The 15,761-nt window shown below is 51.4% G+C and overlaps 1 pseudogene; it reads left to right on the top strand.

Moving 5' to 3' along the window:
• The first annotated feature begins 10,070 nt into the window (after nucleotides 1–10,070).
• Nucleotides 10,071–11,122, top strand: LOC147986338 (uncharacterized; annotated as a pseudogene).
• Nucleotides 11,123–15,761: the final 4,639 nt, after the last annotated feature.

Genomic DNA, 15,761 nt, shown 5'->3' with positions numbered 1-15,761 from the left:
TGATTCTTTCGCAAATATTTTTTATTTATTCCAAAACTAATCTCCGTGAAGTTTCAGGTCATTCCGAGAACTTTTATTTCTGCACAAAAATAACACCATGGCAATTCTGCTGAAAACAACGTCAGTCCGGGTTAGTTCCATTCAAATCATGCAAATTAGAGTCCAAAACAAGGGTAAAAGAGTTTGGAGAAGTAGATACGATGGAGACGTATCACACATCTATGCCGACATATTGCGACATCCAAATATGCTTATGCCGATGTTGTTGTTGTTGCCTTAGTTCTGCATTTCTGCACAAATACAAATGCACTATATATATTGACATGAAATTAAATTCAAACTTAGTAGACAATACATGTACCAATGATTGCACATCATAAGATACCATTGATTAATGCATTAATGATAGGTGCAAACCCATTGAACGAGTTCACGCCCGAGGGTGGCCCGATCTTCATGTTGTAGGATCAAATCGGGAGGGATAACTACCTGTAAGCAGCTGAGATAATTAGCTTTATACCTACCATGGTTGGATGCAACTCGTACGTTCAGGATGGCTGACTGGAGCTGCAAGAACTCCAACCCATTGTCCGAACAATCGCAGAAACACAAACTGGGACTAACCCACACAAAATGCCGAAACTGTATAGCACGAATTAGGGGAAAGCAGAGGCTCCTTCTCGCGAATCCGAATGAACCCACAAGAGCAAAGGTAGTAAGGATATCTCATATCTCTATCAGTCTTGCTGCATAAGCTTGTAGTTGAATGGTTTGACAGAATGTTGTTCCAGAGAATGGGGGAGATTAGGATTTATAGCAAGGACAACCCCCTTGGATAGGTGTAACTTTTTTTAAAAAATAACCATCTTTGCATGCTTCCTTGGGGAATAAGCATTCAAATTTGAAAGTTGTTGGAGAGCTCCTCGGAAACTCGCAAAACCTTGACACCCTCCATGAGAATGACTAGAACATTTGACTCATAACTCCAAATGATGTGAATTTTTTTGCATTGGAAAGTAAATTTGATGTAACTTCTGGTGATGTACCCCTATGGCTCCATCTTTCCTCCAAATGGGTGCAACACATCAAAATATCAGAGGTAAAAACTGATAGTGTCAGCTTCACTTGAAACTAGTTTTGACAAAACTTATTTCTTTGACTTTGTTTCTTCATGGGTTGAGATGTTATTCTCTTCCTTCGATATTGCACCTAAATTTAACCAACAACAAGGAGATGAAAGTGCAGCCATGTGTTCATTCAAGATTAATGTATGAACTTAAGTTAGCATTCACCTGGTCATATATTTGTTTGACACAAATTATTATGACTAGTCATCTACCCATGCACGGCCTAGCTATTATAGGAGTACATAGTAATTAATAAAATTATATTTATTTGTAAAATGCAAGTGCTTAACTTTTGGATATCATACAACACATGATAAGTTATCAAATAATGACAACACCTAATAATTAGCTGTATTATAAGCTTCATTATAGGGAAGAGTGCATCTCTTTACTCATTCATGTTCTGCATACGGCACCACTAGTCTAAATGAAGCCTTCATTTCATGGTAGCAAGGAACGTCTCTTTGTGAGTTTTATGCCACCTACTAAGGGATCGATAAGTATGAATTAGTTTGATCCATTTAGCAAGACACACATCTTCTCGGCTTATTCGATCCACATTGTCGCGGATGCAAAACAACTCAACCAAGTTGGAGAAAGAAAATTACACACACCCAACAAAATTCGAAGTGTGAGAGGTATATGATGCATGGTTAGTTTCCTTTTTCAAATATGATGTACATATAAATTATTTGCATATAAAAAATAGAGGAGGTATAGGGCATTTTAAAACATAATTCTAACGACTATTGTTTAGGTGGATATGTGTTCCATTGAGACGAAGATTCAAATGATGATGTCTATATAAAATATTTGCATAAACTACTAATTAGAAGACATTATTTTGAAAGTTATATTTCAGTGACTATTGTTTAGGTGTATACGTGTTCCATTTAGTGTTCGATTCCTTTATTTCAGGTTGTATTACTTTGTCGCGGTCGGCGTATATGTGTACCCCAACTACAATGCTACTCGTATGATTTTTATACTCTATGTCTCTGCTTAGTGCATTAGGAAGTGCTCCTACTTCATTTTTAATAAATGCCATACTTAGTTGAGAATGTATCTATCTAGAATCATATTAGCTATTAGTATCTCGTAATACTTGAAAAATATATTTTACCCGTAAATAATTAAATATTAATGGATCAAGGTTTTGAAATAATCAAGACTGTCTTGCCAACGCCAAGCATGAAAATCAATGATATTTTCTCAATTGATATTTATTAATGGGTTGATTTCATATTTTTGTATGCACAAAAATTTATGTTATTCTTCTGCTTGTGTTACAGTTAGCCGCTATCGAAATATTAGACATTGATAGTGGTGTAGTATCAGTGAGCCATTAGGGAAAGATTTTTGTATGTTCGTGCCTAGTTTATTTTATCATGGTTACGCCTTCTTTTGTACGATGGGATGTAATTACTATTTTAGAATCAGGCATACACTCAGTTTTTTTTAGCTGAGGTGTCGGATTTCGGGTTCCGGCGAAACCCTGAAGGTTCGAACACTGGGGTGCGCGCGAAGATCTCCCCTCTCACAAGTTCTCGCACTCCATGATCTAGCGGACTAACTCATCGAACCCGAAGAACACAGAGACACAAGATTTATACTGGTTCGGGCCACCGATGTGGTGTAATACCCTACTCAAGTGTGGTGCGGTGGATTGCCTCTTGGGCTGGGGATGAACAGTACAAGGGGAAGAACAGCCTCCTGAGGAGAGGTGCTCTTGTGCTCAATGGACTTGCGTGGGTGAGGATTGCTCGAGATGAGTTTTCTCCATCCCCCTCCTACTGTGGTGGCTAGTCTTATTTATAGAGGCCCTGGTCCTCTTCCCAAATATTGAGGGGGAAGGGAACCCACAACGGTCAATTTGAAAGGGGATAACTAGTACAACTTATCCTGACAAAAGTAGTCTTCGCCTGCCAAAGGCTCTGGTGGTGATGCCATCTTGGGCTCCACGGTGACCTCTGTCTTGCTGTCCTGCTGGTCTTGGTCTCGTTGCACCGATATGGAAACCTTTTCTTGACGCCTCGGTACTCCTCGCCTGCGCTTGCCTCCTTAGCACTAAAGAGGAAACAAGGACACTGTGCGCGCTGGCGCCCGCCTGGCCTTGGTCGTCATGGCTCACGTCATAACATCCTCGCGAGGTTTGCCTTGCCTTGATCTCTCCGCCCCTCGCGAGCTAGCCTGGTGAGGCCGCTCCCGAGGAGGTCTTGCATCGTCCGCCTCGCGAGGCTTGGCCCCTCGCGAGGGTCTTGAGAGCTTGCTGGTGAAGATGGGCTGTATGGGCCCGCTTGTGGAGCAACACCGTGGACCGCAGGCAGGCAAGTCTAGGGACCCCCGTTCCCAGAACACCGACAGTAGCCCCCGGGCCCAAGGCGAGCTCGGATTTGGCTTCGAGGCGAAGCCAAAGGGCAAGTGCGGAGCACCGCAGGCCCCATCAGCCTGCGGCCTTGGTCGCGTGGCGGTTGATTGGACGTGGGCGTCTCCGCTTCTCCATGCTGCCTCGGCAACTGCCCGATTTGACGAGTCCCTGTTGCATGCAAGGAAAAACCATCATTACCTGTGATCGTGGGGGCTGCTGGTTGGCCTTCTCCTGCTATAAATGGGGAGGGGGGCTGAGCCCCCGTCATCCATCTCTTCCCATTCCGCTCGCTTCTCCCCTTTGCTCCATTGCTAGTAGCGACACCAATGGCGCCGCCGAAGAGGTTTTCCGCCGCGGAGAAGGGGAAGGCCCGTCAGGAGGGGCCCTGCTTGCCGGTGCCCAAACATGGACGCGGCCGTCCCAGCAAGCAGACCGCGACCCCTCACCATGGCCCGCTGCAGCTGCGGCGGCGCCGCTTCATGTGGTGGGGGTAGCCCTGGTCGTGGCAGTCCTGTCGGTGAAGAGAGACGCGTCGTGGTCGCGCAGCCTCCCTGACCGCGCTTCCACTCAGTGGAGGTGCTGCCGGAGTTCGTCGTCTGGTCGGAAAACCCGGCCGACAACTGGCTTCAGCTCCCGCGCTTCTTCGCTGTTGAGCTACCAGCCGTCGGTCCAGGCGGGCCCTGGCCGCAGGCGGATGACTGCTGCAACAGGGCTTCCTGGGTCGCAGTTGAGGTCTCTGTCGCGGGCAACATAGCCCTGGCCCGTGGCTGGCAGACGTTCGCCCGCGCATGCGGCCTGGGCAGGCGGTGCACCCTCCATTTCAAGTACGAAGGCGACGCGACCCTCTACGTGAGGGTATTTGGGGAAGATGGTCGCTGCGCCGGGTGCTGCCCCGAGGTCAATGATGGCGACGAGGTGCTCGGCCTTGGCGATGGTCGTGGCGAGGATGAGGGTGAACCCGCCCTTGGTGCCGACCACGTCTCGTCCAGCTACGGCGGTTCTTCCTCCGGCGACAGCTCCAACAGCGGTGGCTACGACCAGCCGCCCCGCTCACTTCGAAGGCGGCAGCGGGTCGTCTCGTCGCCGCGCCTCCGTGAAGCGCGAGGAGGGGTCCGGCTAAGCTCGGGAGAGCGTCGTGGGCTCGTCCCCGCGAACTGCCGCAGGGGCACGCGCCGCTTTTGTTTCATTCTTCTTTTCCTTCCTGCATTGAGAGAGACAAGTATGGGGCCCCGTGGGGGCGCGCAACAACTATGATTTCCAAATTGTTATGCTGTATTTACTATTCCCGCGCCATGTTGCGACATCCATGCTTTATGTAGGTACGTAGGAAAAACTTAGCTTGACGCGCTTGAAGCGGTTTCCGCCTCGCGAGGCGCGCGTTTCTCAGTACCTGGTAAGGAGGAACTGCAAAAATTTGTTAGGAGATCCAAGCCTTGGTCACCGGCGCCACTGGCCCTGGCCCAACGCTTCGTATCGCGGTACCCGCGAGGCACTGATTGAGAGAGGTGCGCCAGCTTGCGCTCGAACGAGGGTGCTTCACGAAAGAACAAGACGCTCACGAGGGCACCTGTCCAGCCCCCTCGCGAGGGACGCGCGCGAGAGAGTATAGGCCAAATAGAGAAACAAAGGCAGAACAGAGGCAGAAAGCGACAGGGCGAGACCAGCAAGAGAACACCAGAAAGCAAATTTCAATTAAAGAGGGGCGAGCCAACTTCGGAAAGCAAATGAAAAGTCACGTCCGACACCTAGTCTAGTCTTCTTGTCTTCTCACCAGCGCGGAGCTAAGTGCTGCCACTAGGACGTGGGAGGGAGCCCCAGAGGCCTGAGGGTAGCACTCCTGAGACTCCGGGGCGTGTACAACCCCACCCATTATTACATTAGAGTGTCACGAGAGGAGACCTTCACAAGCACTGTGCCTTCTTCACAGGTGCTAGGCCTTTCTTCAGCAGTAGAACTTCCGGAGGTGCTGAATGTTCCACGCGTTATGGATGGGTACCCCATCCTGTGTCTCCAGGCGCGTGGAGCCAGGCCTGGAGACACGGACGACCTTGAACGGGCCCTCCCACATGGGTGAGAGCTTATGCAGCCCTTCCCTAGAGAGCTCCCGCCTCAGGACGAGGTCACCCACCTCGAGCGTCCTGGAGCGGATGCTGTGGCAGTGGTACCGCTGCAGCGCATGCTGGTATCTTGCCGCTCATAGCGCGGCTTCACGGTGACGTTCCTCCCCCAGCACGAGGTCCATCCCCCGCCTGGCGTCCTGCTGCGTTTCATCAAACGCCAGGACCCGTGTGGAGCGATGACTGACCTCGTGAGGGAGAACTGCTTCTGCTCCATAGACGAGGAAGAACGGGGTCTCGCTCGTCGGCTTGGTGGCGGTGGTGCGGATGGACCACAACACGGACTGGAGCTCGTCGTGCTAGCCCCTGCCGCAGGCCTCGAGCTTCTTCTTGAAGGTCCTGGTCTTGAGGCCTCTCAGGACCTCCGTGTTGGCGCGTTCGGCCTGACCATTGCTCCTGGGGAGCGCCACCGAAGCATAGCAGATCTGCGTTCCAAGGTTAGCACAATATGTCTTGAAGAGATTACTAGTGAACTGCGAGCCATTATTGGTGATGATGCGGTTGGGGACTCCGAAACGGCTCACGAGACCCTTGATGAATTTGACCGCGGAACCAGCTGGGATGGTGCGGACGGCTTCTACCTCCGCCCATTTGGTGAATTTGTCGATGGTGACGTAAAGGTAGCGGTAGCCCCCAGGCGCTTGAGGGAACGGGCCCAAGATATCCAGCCCCCAGACCGTGAAAGGCCATGAGAGCGGGATGGTCTGGAGGCCCTGAGCCGGCTGATGAATCTGCTTGGCGTGGATCTGGCAAGCCTCGCAGGACCTCACCAGCTCAGTCGCGTCGTTGAGCGCCATGGCTAGTAGAATCCACTGCGGAACACCTTGCCGATGAGGGTTCGCGACGACGAGTGGTGCCCGCAGTCCCCTCCGTGTATGTCGGCCAGCAACTCTCTTCCTTGCTCCCTGGAGATGCAAGACAAGGAAACATCATTTGGCCGTTTCCTATATAACTCACCGTCCCGGATGCAGTATGCCGTGGCTTGTTGGGCCACACGCTCCATGTCCTCCTCCTCTTCCGGCAGCGTCCCCTTCGTCAGGTATTCCTTGAATTCCTTGATCCAGCACCCCTCCTGAGGTTTGAGCGCCAAGAGCAAGCGCGCCCCGGAGGTCGGGCCGCAAGCCGAGGCTCTTGAGGCAAGTGGTTGAGGGAGCTCCTCCCGAAGTAGCGCTATTCTTGAGAGTGGCGGTGTTGCTGATGGTTTGAAGAGCCGCTCCTTGAAGACGCCGGGCTCTTGGGTAGCCGCTTGGATGCCCTTCTGACGATGTTGTCAGCTTCCTTATTGGTGCCACGGGGCACGTGCTACAACTCCAAGCCCGAGAACTGCTTCTCCATCTTGCGCACCTCCGCGAGGTATGCCTCCATGTGCTCGTCCTTTGGCTCATATACTTTGTTGGAGAAGTTGACGAGGAGTTGCGAGTCGCCCTTGATGGTGAGACGCCTCACCCCCAGGGCCACCGCAGCCCTGAGGCCAGCAATGAGGCCCTCGTACTCTGCTATGTTATTGGAGACCTTCTCGCCCTGCTGGAAGCAGAGCTGCACGGCGTAGTAGAGCTTGTCCTGGGTGGGCGAGATGAGCACCGCTCCAGCCCCCGCGCCCTGGCGCGAGAACACGTCGTTGAAGTACATGACCCAGCCGTCTGGCGCTTCGCTCCCTAGAGACAGGGATTGGTTCTCGCCGGCTTCGAGCTCCAGGGCGTCATTCCATTCCGCCACAAAGTCTGCGAGCGCAGCCCCCTTGATGACCCTGGTCGTGCTGAACTCTAGGTCAAACGCTTGCACCTCGATGTTCCATTCAGCAACTCGCCCGGCAACATTGGGGCTCCTGAGCACTCTCTCCAGTGGGTAAGCCGAGACAACCTTGATGGGATGACATTGGAAGTAGTGGCGTAGCTTACGCGAGGCCACCAGGAGTGCGAGTAAGATTTTCTGAGGCATGGGGTATCGTGCCTTCGCATCCCGTAGCACTGTGCTGACGAAGTATACTGGGTGCTCGACGAGGGCGGGTGAGCTGTCAGAGTCCTTGGCTTCCGTGGGTTGAGGTGTCTCTTTGGGGTCTTTGTTGGTGTTTTGGTAATGGGGGGTCCCCAGACTTGCCTGCCTGCGGCCCATGGTGTGGCTCTGCGAGCGGGCCCATACGGCCCACCTTCACCAACGAGCACTCAAGACCCTCGCGAGGGGCCAAGCCTCGCGAGGCGGACGACACAAGACCTCCTCGGGAGTGGCCTCACCAGGCTGGCTCGTGAGGGGCGGAGAGATCAAGGCAAGGCAAACCTCATGAGGTTCTCGTGACGTGAGCCATGACGATTAAGACCGGGCGGGCTCCAGGCGGGCGCCAGCACGCACAGTGTCCTTGTTTCCACTTTGGTGCTAAGGAGGCAAAGCGCAGGCGAGGAGTTTCGAGGCATCAGGCAAAGGTGTCCATATTGGTGTAATGAGACTAAGACCAGCAGGACGGCAGGACGGAGGTCACCGTGGAGCCCAAGACGGCGTCACCACCAGAGCCTTTGGCAGGCGAAGACTACTTTTGTCAGGATAAGTTGTACTAGCTGTCCCCTTTCAAATTGGCCGTTGTGGGATCCCTTCCCGCTCAATATTTGGGAAGAGGACCAGGGCCTCTATAAATAGGACTAGCCACCACAGTAGGAGGGGATCAATCGATCTCATCTCGAGCAATCCTCACCCACACAAGTTCACCAAGCACAAGAACACCTCTCCTCAGGAGGCTGTTCTTCCCCTTGTACTGTTCATCCTCAGCCCAAGAGGCAATCCACCACCACACACTGGAGTAGGGTATTACACCACAACGGTGGCCCGAACCAGTATAAATCTTGTGTCCCTTGTGTTGCGAGTTCATCGAGCTAGCCTAGAGATCGCGGAGTGTGTGAGGGCGTGATCTGTGAGGGAGAGATCTTCACGCGCACCCCAGAGTTTGAACCTGAAGGGTTTTGACAGAACCCGAGATCCGACATTTGGCGCACTAGGTAGGGGTGCACTGAAGCTTTCCTTCCGTCGCTCCGTGCCCTGTTGCTTCGTCGTCTCCATGGCGGACGCTCGCCGAGCTCGCGCTGAGCGCCGAGCTGCCCTCGCTGCCCGCGTCGCTCAGACGGCCCCTGTCAAAGGGCCACCTCGTTGTTCTCCGTCGCTTGCCTCCAACGCCGCCATCGGCCCGATGGGGAACGAGCAGCAAGCCTCCTCGCGGCACCCCTCGGTGCGGCGGGACGGCGGCACCGCCACTCCATCGCTGACCCCGGTCGGCTCGTCGTCCCACGCCCGTCGCGCTCCCACGGCCGCACAGGCCGCGCTGTGCATGGCGCGTGAACTCCTGCGCTACGGCCCCATCGACGACCTCTACGAGGACTGGCTGGACCGCATCGCCGAGCTTGTCAGTGCCACAGAGGGCTCCCCTGCACCGTCCCTCTCGCTACCTCGTTCACTGCCAGCTACGGGCAACGTGGCTCACGGAGCACCTCCACCACCTCTGCACCAAGATGGCGCCCTGGCGCCAAGGCGTGCGGCTCAGCGGCGCGACCCACCGCGTCCGGCGCCCGTGCGCGAAGAAGGAAGCTGTCAAGAAGTCCCTCACTGTAAGAGAATGCTTCACCGCTCCCCGCACCGCCAGGTCAGGATCGCTTGCTGCGGCAGGGCCCCACACTGCTTGCCGTGGTGGCGCGCGGGCGCCAAGACCAAGCTCCACCTCCAAGACGGGCCCCGGTGACCACGGCCGGCTGCCGCGCCTTCACCCCCGAGCTACATAGCGTCGCATGGCCGGGCAAGTTCAAGCCGGATCTGCCTTCTCGTTACGACGGCACCCCTGACCACGCGGAGTTCTTCCAGCTCTATGAGCTGAGCATCAAGGCAGACAACAGCGACGAGAAAGTCACGGCGAACTGGTTCCCCATGGCGCTCAAAGACGGCGCTCGTTCGTGGCTCCTGAACCTGCCTCCAGGCTCGATCTCCTCCTGGGACGAGATGCGCGACCGCTTCGTCGCCAACTTCCAGGGCACTCGCGACCGCCCCCGGCCGCGGGTGACCTGCACCGCGTCAAGCAACAACCAGGAGAGACCCTCCAGAAGTACATCCAGCACTTCAACAACGTTCGTCTCAAGATCATTTCTGCATTATCCGATGGCGTCCACGACGTCAAGATGAAGGAGGAGCTCTCCATCCACGAGGAGCTGTGCACATCCCTGGAGTTGTTCAACCTGGCGACAAAGTGCGCAAGGGCTGAGGAAGGGCGCCTTTCCCTTCTCGAGCTCCCAGCTGGAGACCTAGAGGAGAAGAAAGCCAAGGTCAAGGACGTGAAGCGCAAGGGAGCAGCCGTACTCGCGGCAGAGCCAGACACAAAGTGCGGCAGGGACCAGCCTGAGTCATCCAAGAGCAGCCGACCGTTTCGCGCCTTCCACAATGTGCACAGTCACAACACCAACGATTGTCAGGAGCTCAGGGACATTCGCGATGGACGCTTCGGTCGACGCCCTGAGCGCAATGACCGAGGCTACGGCCGAGGAGGAGGACGTGGCGGAGGACGCTGGGACGACCGTGGCCCATGCCAGGAGTGGCGCGACTGGCCTCATGAGGACCGCTGGCAGGACCATCCTCGTGAGGGTGCCTGGAGGGATCAGCGCGAGGACCGTCCTCAGGCCAATGTTGGGCTTCCTCCGCTACCGCCACCACCAAGAAGGAACGACGACCACCATCAAGACGAGGGGGCTGGGGGCTTCCAGGAGCCGCGTGCTATCGCCTGCATCCTGGGCGGGGCTCAAGCCCTAGCCTCACAGCGTATCTTCAAGCAGTTTGCCCGCGAGGTGAACGCAGTCCTTCCCAAGCTCTAGGCCACTCGCCCGCTTAGGTGGTCCAAGTGCACCATCACTTTCAGTTCGGCAGATCAGCTCAAGTGTGCGGCAACCGCTGGCGCTCTCAAAATGCTTTGTTCACCCGTCATCAGCAACGTACAAGTCACCAAGACCCTCATCGACGGCGGCGCAGGACTCAACGTCTTGTCCATCGACACGTTCGACAACCTTCAAGTGCCCTACGGCCAACTTCAGCCTACAAAGCCTTTCTCAGGAGTGACCGACGGTTCCACCACACCGATAGGGCAGGTCCGCCTCCCTGTCACCTTCAGAGAACGCAACAACTACCGCACCGAGCTCATCGACTTCGACGTCGCACACATCCGTCTGCCATACAATGCCATCCTCGGGTATCCAGCCCTGGCCAAGTTCATGGCGGTGACGCACCACTGCTACAACGTCCTCAAGATGCCAGGGAGCAGCGGGATCATCACAGTCCCCTACGAAGAAAGAGATGTGGTGTGCTCCCTCGAGCGCGCCTTCCAAGCAGCGTCAATCGAAGACCCCGACAGCAGTGCAGCTCGGTACCCTCCTGAGGTTGTCCCCAAGAAGAAGAAGCAGCTACTCCGTGCAGGACCTCAGGAGGGTGGCGTCGCGAGTGGTACCTCGTCAGGATCAGCGTCCATACCTGGGGCACCTCCCTCCCTCGCATAGGAAGGCGCGCCCGGCGCCCTCCTCGGGCAGGGCTCGGGGGCTCTCTTCTGGAGGGCCTCGGACCTTGCCAACGTCACGAGGGAGGCGCTCGGGCACCACTTGGAGGCGTGCTTCGCGGCACGTTTCCCTCAGGAGGACACAGGGCAAGAAGCGCCCACCGCTCAGGAGTTCATTACCAAGACCACTCAGGAACTATAGGACGCAAGGGCCATGCGTGGCGGTCACTGCCGTGGTTCTAAGACTGACAGTAGAATGGGGGGTAGGTATGTAGAGGCAAGATCCTAGCTATGGCGAAGTTGTACACACGAGTTTTACGAGTTCAGGCCCTTCTCGGAGGAAGTAACAACCCTACGTCTCGGAGCCCAGAGGCGGTCGACTGGATTATGCGTGTGTGAAATTACTGTTGGGGAACGTTGCAGAAAATAAAAAATTTCTACGCCTCACCAAGATCAATCTATGGAGTCATCTAGCAACGAGAGAGAGGAGTGCATCTAGGTACCCTTGTAGACCGCGATGCGAAAGCGTTACAAAAACGCGGATGAAGGAGTCGTACTCGCAGCGATTCAGATCGCGGTTGATTCCGATCTAAGCGCCGAACAACGGCGCCTCCGCGTTCAACACACATACAGCCCGGGGACGTCTCCTCCTTCTTGATCCAGCAAATGGAGAGGAGAAGTTCAGGGAGAGCTCCGGAAGCACGACGGCATGGTGGTGGAGCTTCCAGTTCTCCGGCAGGGCTTCGCCAAGCACTACTACGGAGGAGGATGTGTTGGGGAGGGAGAGGGCTGCACCAGGGGAAGGGGTGTGGCTCCCATGCGCCTCCCCACTATATATAGGGGTGGAGGGGGCTGGTTTATTGCCCTCCAAGTCCATTGGGGCGTTGGCAAAGGTGGGGGAAAGAAATCCCATCATTTCCCTTCCCCACCGATTGTTATCCCCCCTTTTTTAGGGATCTTGATCTTATCCCTTCGGGATATGATCTTATTCCTTCTAAGGGGGGATCTTGGTGCGCCTTGACCAGGGGTGTGGGGCCTTGCCCCCCACTACCCACGTTCATGTGGGTCCCCCCATGCAGGTGGGCCCCACTTCGGAACCTTCTAGAACCTTCCTGGTACAATACCGAAAAATCCCGAACATTTTCTGGTGGCCAAAATAGGACTTCCCATATATAAATCTTTACCTCCGGACCATTCCGGAACTCCTCGTGACGTCCGGGATCTCATCCGGGACTCCGAAAAACATTCGGTAACTGCACACTAATTCCCATAACAACTCTAGCGCCACCGAACCTTAAGTGTGTAGACCCTACAGGTTCGGGAGATACGCAGACATGACCGAGACGACTCTCCGGTCAATAACCAACAGCGGGATCTGGATACCCATGTTGGCTCCCACATGCTCCTTGATGATCTCATCGGATGAACCACGATGTCGAGGATTCAAGTAATCCCGTATACAATTCCCTATGTCAATCGGTACATTACTTGCCCAGATTCGATCGTCGGTATCCCTATGGTTTGATTTTTTGGTACATTTTACCAGGCGGCAGGCCTCGCTAGCAATCTCAAACTTTGAATATGCAAAAAAGAGATCTTGTATGTATGTATGTATGTATGTATATATAGTCACAACTACACGTGCGTGTTAGCAAGATCATTTGTGTGTCGCTTTGCGAGTTTTCATTCATTGTGCGAGAAACGGGAAAAAACTTCAAATAGTTCGGCCGCAGGGTGCGGCCAGAGGCGTAGGCCTTGTTGGTATTTTAATTTCAGGAAATGCATATAGAGTCCGGAGAATAACAAAAATCATTGTGTCACTGTCGCGTGCTCTCACGATCGCATGGAAATTTTTTGGTAAAGTTTGGTACAAGTTTTGGTGCTCGCACCTTCCATACCGGAGCATCTCATAAGAAGGATCATAGTTTGCAAAAGGAGATGCGACACTTCGGACTACAAATCGTTAGTTACTAGCTACATTATTCCAGCCCATTTCAGGTCGTCTACTATGTTTAAGTCATTCTTTGCACTTACCTTGCATTGCATTTTAGTGCATATAATTAATTAAAGTCAAAAACCCTACTACAACTACATGTGGGTGTTTTAGTTAGGCTATATATACTTAGGCTACTCATAGTGGAGACTGTCATATACTAGTATCATGCATATATATGATACTAGTGTATGATACTACCTTTAATTAATTATAGCGCGTAGTATAATACATAGAGTATAGTATCATAGATCATATTTATTGCCATGCATAACACAAATTAGCATCGTATTTAACATGATACAGTATCTACCTATATGTTACTCTAACCCTCTCTATATATATTTAATTCTTTGCCACATCAGCATACTTGCCATTTTCGAGTGCATGATATCATCGGCTATGATACCACCACTATGGCCAGCCTTATATAGTGGGGAGTATCATATACTATATATATAGTATCATGCATATGATACTAGTGTATGATACTACGTACATACCTTCATAGTGCATATATAGTATCATAGAGTAGTATATATCATAGATGACCGTATTTATGGCCATACATGACACAAAGTAGTATAGCATTTATTATATATGTTACGGTATCCACCTATGTTACTGCTTCTTTGCCACATCATCATATTTGCTATTCCCGAGTGCATGATACCGGCTGTGATACCCCCACTATGGCCACCCTAAGGCTGGTCGTAATATGGGAGTATCAAGCGGTATTATGCATGCCAACTAGACTTTTTGGATGATGTGGCACATAGTTAAATGAGGAAAGAGAGGGTGTTGTATCATATCATGATACCGTATCATATTAAAGGTTGTACTACTCTGTGTCATGCATGGCAATTAATAAGGCAACCTAAGATACTAACTTATGATACTATGCATGCGCGCATTACGAAGGTATTACCGACCATATACTAGTATCATGCATATATACTCCCTCCTTTCCGGTTTATCTTATCTTAAAATTGTAGTTTTTCCATTTTATAAGGCTCAATTTGGTTGTTCCCCATCACATGTTCAGATTCCAAGGTGCATTAAATCATTGCATGCAAGTATTAAGAGAAAATTGACCAATGCATGTACTTTATGCATGCATGTATTGCAATTAATACATTGGTAAACATAATTTTTTGAGGAAAAATTGGGTGTTTTTGCAAACTACAAAAAGTATTCCACCACTCACCATCTACCTTGGTTGGTGAGATTTTTGAACTGAGCCCTATAAACTGGAAAGGAGGGAGTATGATAGTAGCTAGTCTATGATATACTAGCTACCTCACTAAGAGCATGGTTAATAATACAACCAACGGTCGGCTATAAGAAGTTGCCATGTCATATATAGCCAACCTCTTAGCCGGCATGTACAATAATAAGTTTTAAATACGTACTAGTTTATCAATAGTTGGCCCACCTTACATCCTCACAAAGTGTCTTGGGTCTCGTGTTGCAGCTGGCTCTACTAACCAAGAGCCCGCTTCTCTTCTCTCTCCTCTTCTATTTCCTCCAACTAATAAGCACATATATGTTATTCTATTCCTTATAGCCTGTTTATGTCACTCTATTGTATACTTGCTCTAAGACTAGCCACAATGGAGAGTAACATACACTAGTAACATACACATATCCCTAGACTATGTTACTACCTTTCATAGTGGGTAGTAACATATAAGTATGGTAACATGCAAAGCCTCATTTATTAGGTTATAGACTCATATTGCATTGGAACATGTGATGTTACAGTAACTAGCTATGTTACTCAAACTACCTCTCTCCTCATTAACTCATTGCCACATAAGCAAATTTGTTGAGTTGGACTCGATGTTACTACTGAAGTTACTCCCACTGTGGCTAGTCTAATACATAATATCATAGAGTAGTATCATATGTAGTACTTTATTTATTGTCATGCATGACACATAGTAGCATAGCATTTATTATGATACGGTTTCATGATATGATACTTAACCCTCTCTTTCTTTATTTAATTCTGTGACAGCTCATCAAAATTGCCTAGTTGGCATGCACGATACTAGCTATGATACCCCCTTACTATCAGCCTAGCAAAGAAGGTGTACAGATCATTTGTGCGTCGCTTTGTGAGTTTTCATCTATTTGTTCGAGAAGCAGGGAGAAGTTTCAAACATTTCGGCCGCGAGGTGCGGCCACTAGCGTAGGCCTAGTTGGTATTTTAATTACAAAAAATTCAGATGGAGTTCGGACATCATCAAAATCGATGTGTGCCCGTGGCGTGCTCTCACGACCCTGTGGAAAAAAATGGTGAAGTTTGGCACAAGTTTTGATGACTGCTCCTTACAAATCGGAGCATCTTACATGAAGGATCATGGTTTCCAAAAGGAGACGTGTCAATTCAAACTCCTGTGGCCGGTGACTTCATCGTTTGGCCTCATAAAAATTTCTACGGTACGCAATCACCATTATACCACGGGTTTGATTTTCTGGCGCATTTCAGGTATCGTTAGCTATATTTAAGACATTTTTTGAGATTAACGTGCATTTTGTGCATAAAAATAAAATTACAACCGGAACTGCATGTGTTGTCGAAAGGGATGAGGATCGCCGTTCGATCTGGGAGCATCCAATGGTGCAGACGTACAATCCGTGGGGT

This window comes from Triticum urartu, chromosome 2A (genome assembly GCF_056163025.1).
Source record: "Triticum urartu cultivar PI428250 chromosome 2A, HENAU_Tu73, whole genome shotgun sequence".
NCBI classification, from domain to species: domain Eukaryota; kingdom Viridiplantae; phylum Streptophyta; class Magnoliopsida; order Poales; family Poaceae; genus Triticum; species Triticum urartu.
This window is presented reverse-complemented; position numbering and strand designations above follow the sequence as displayed.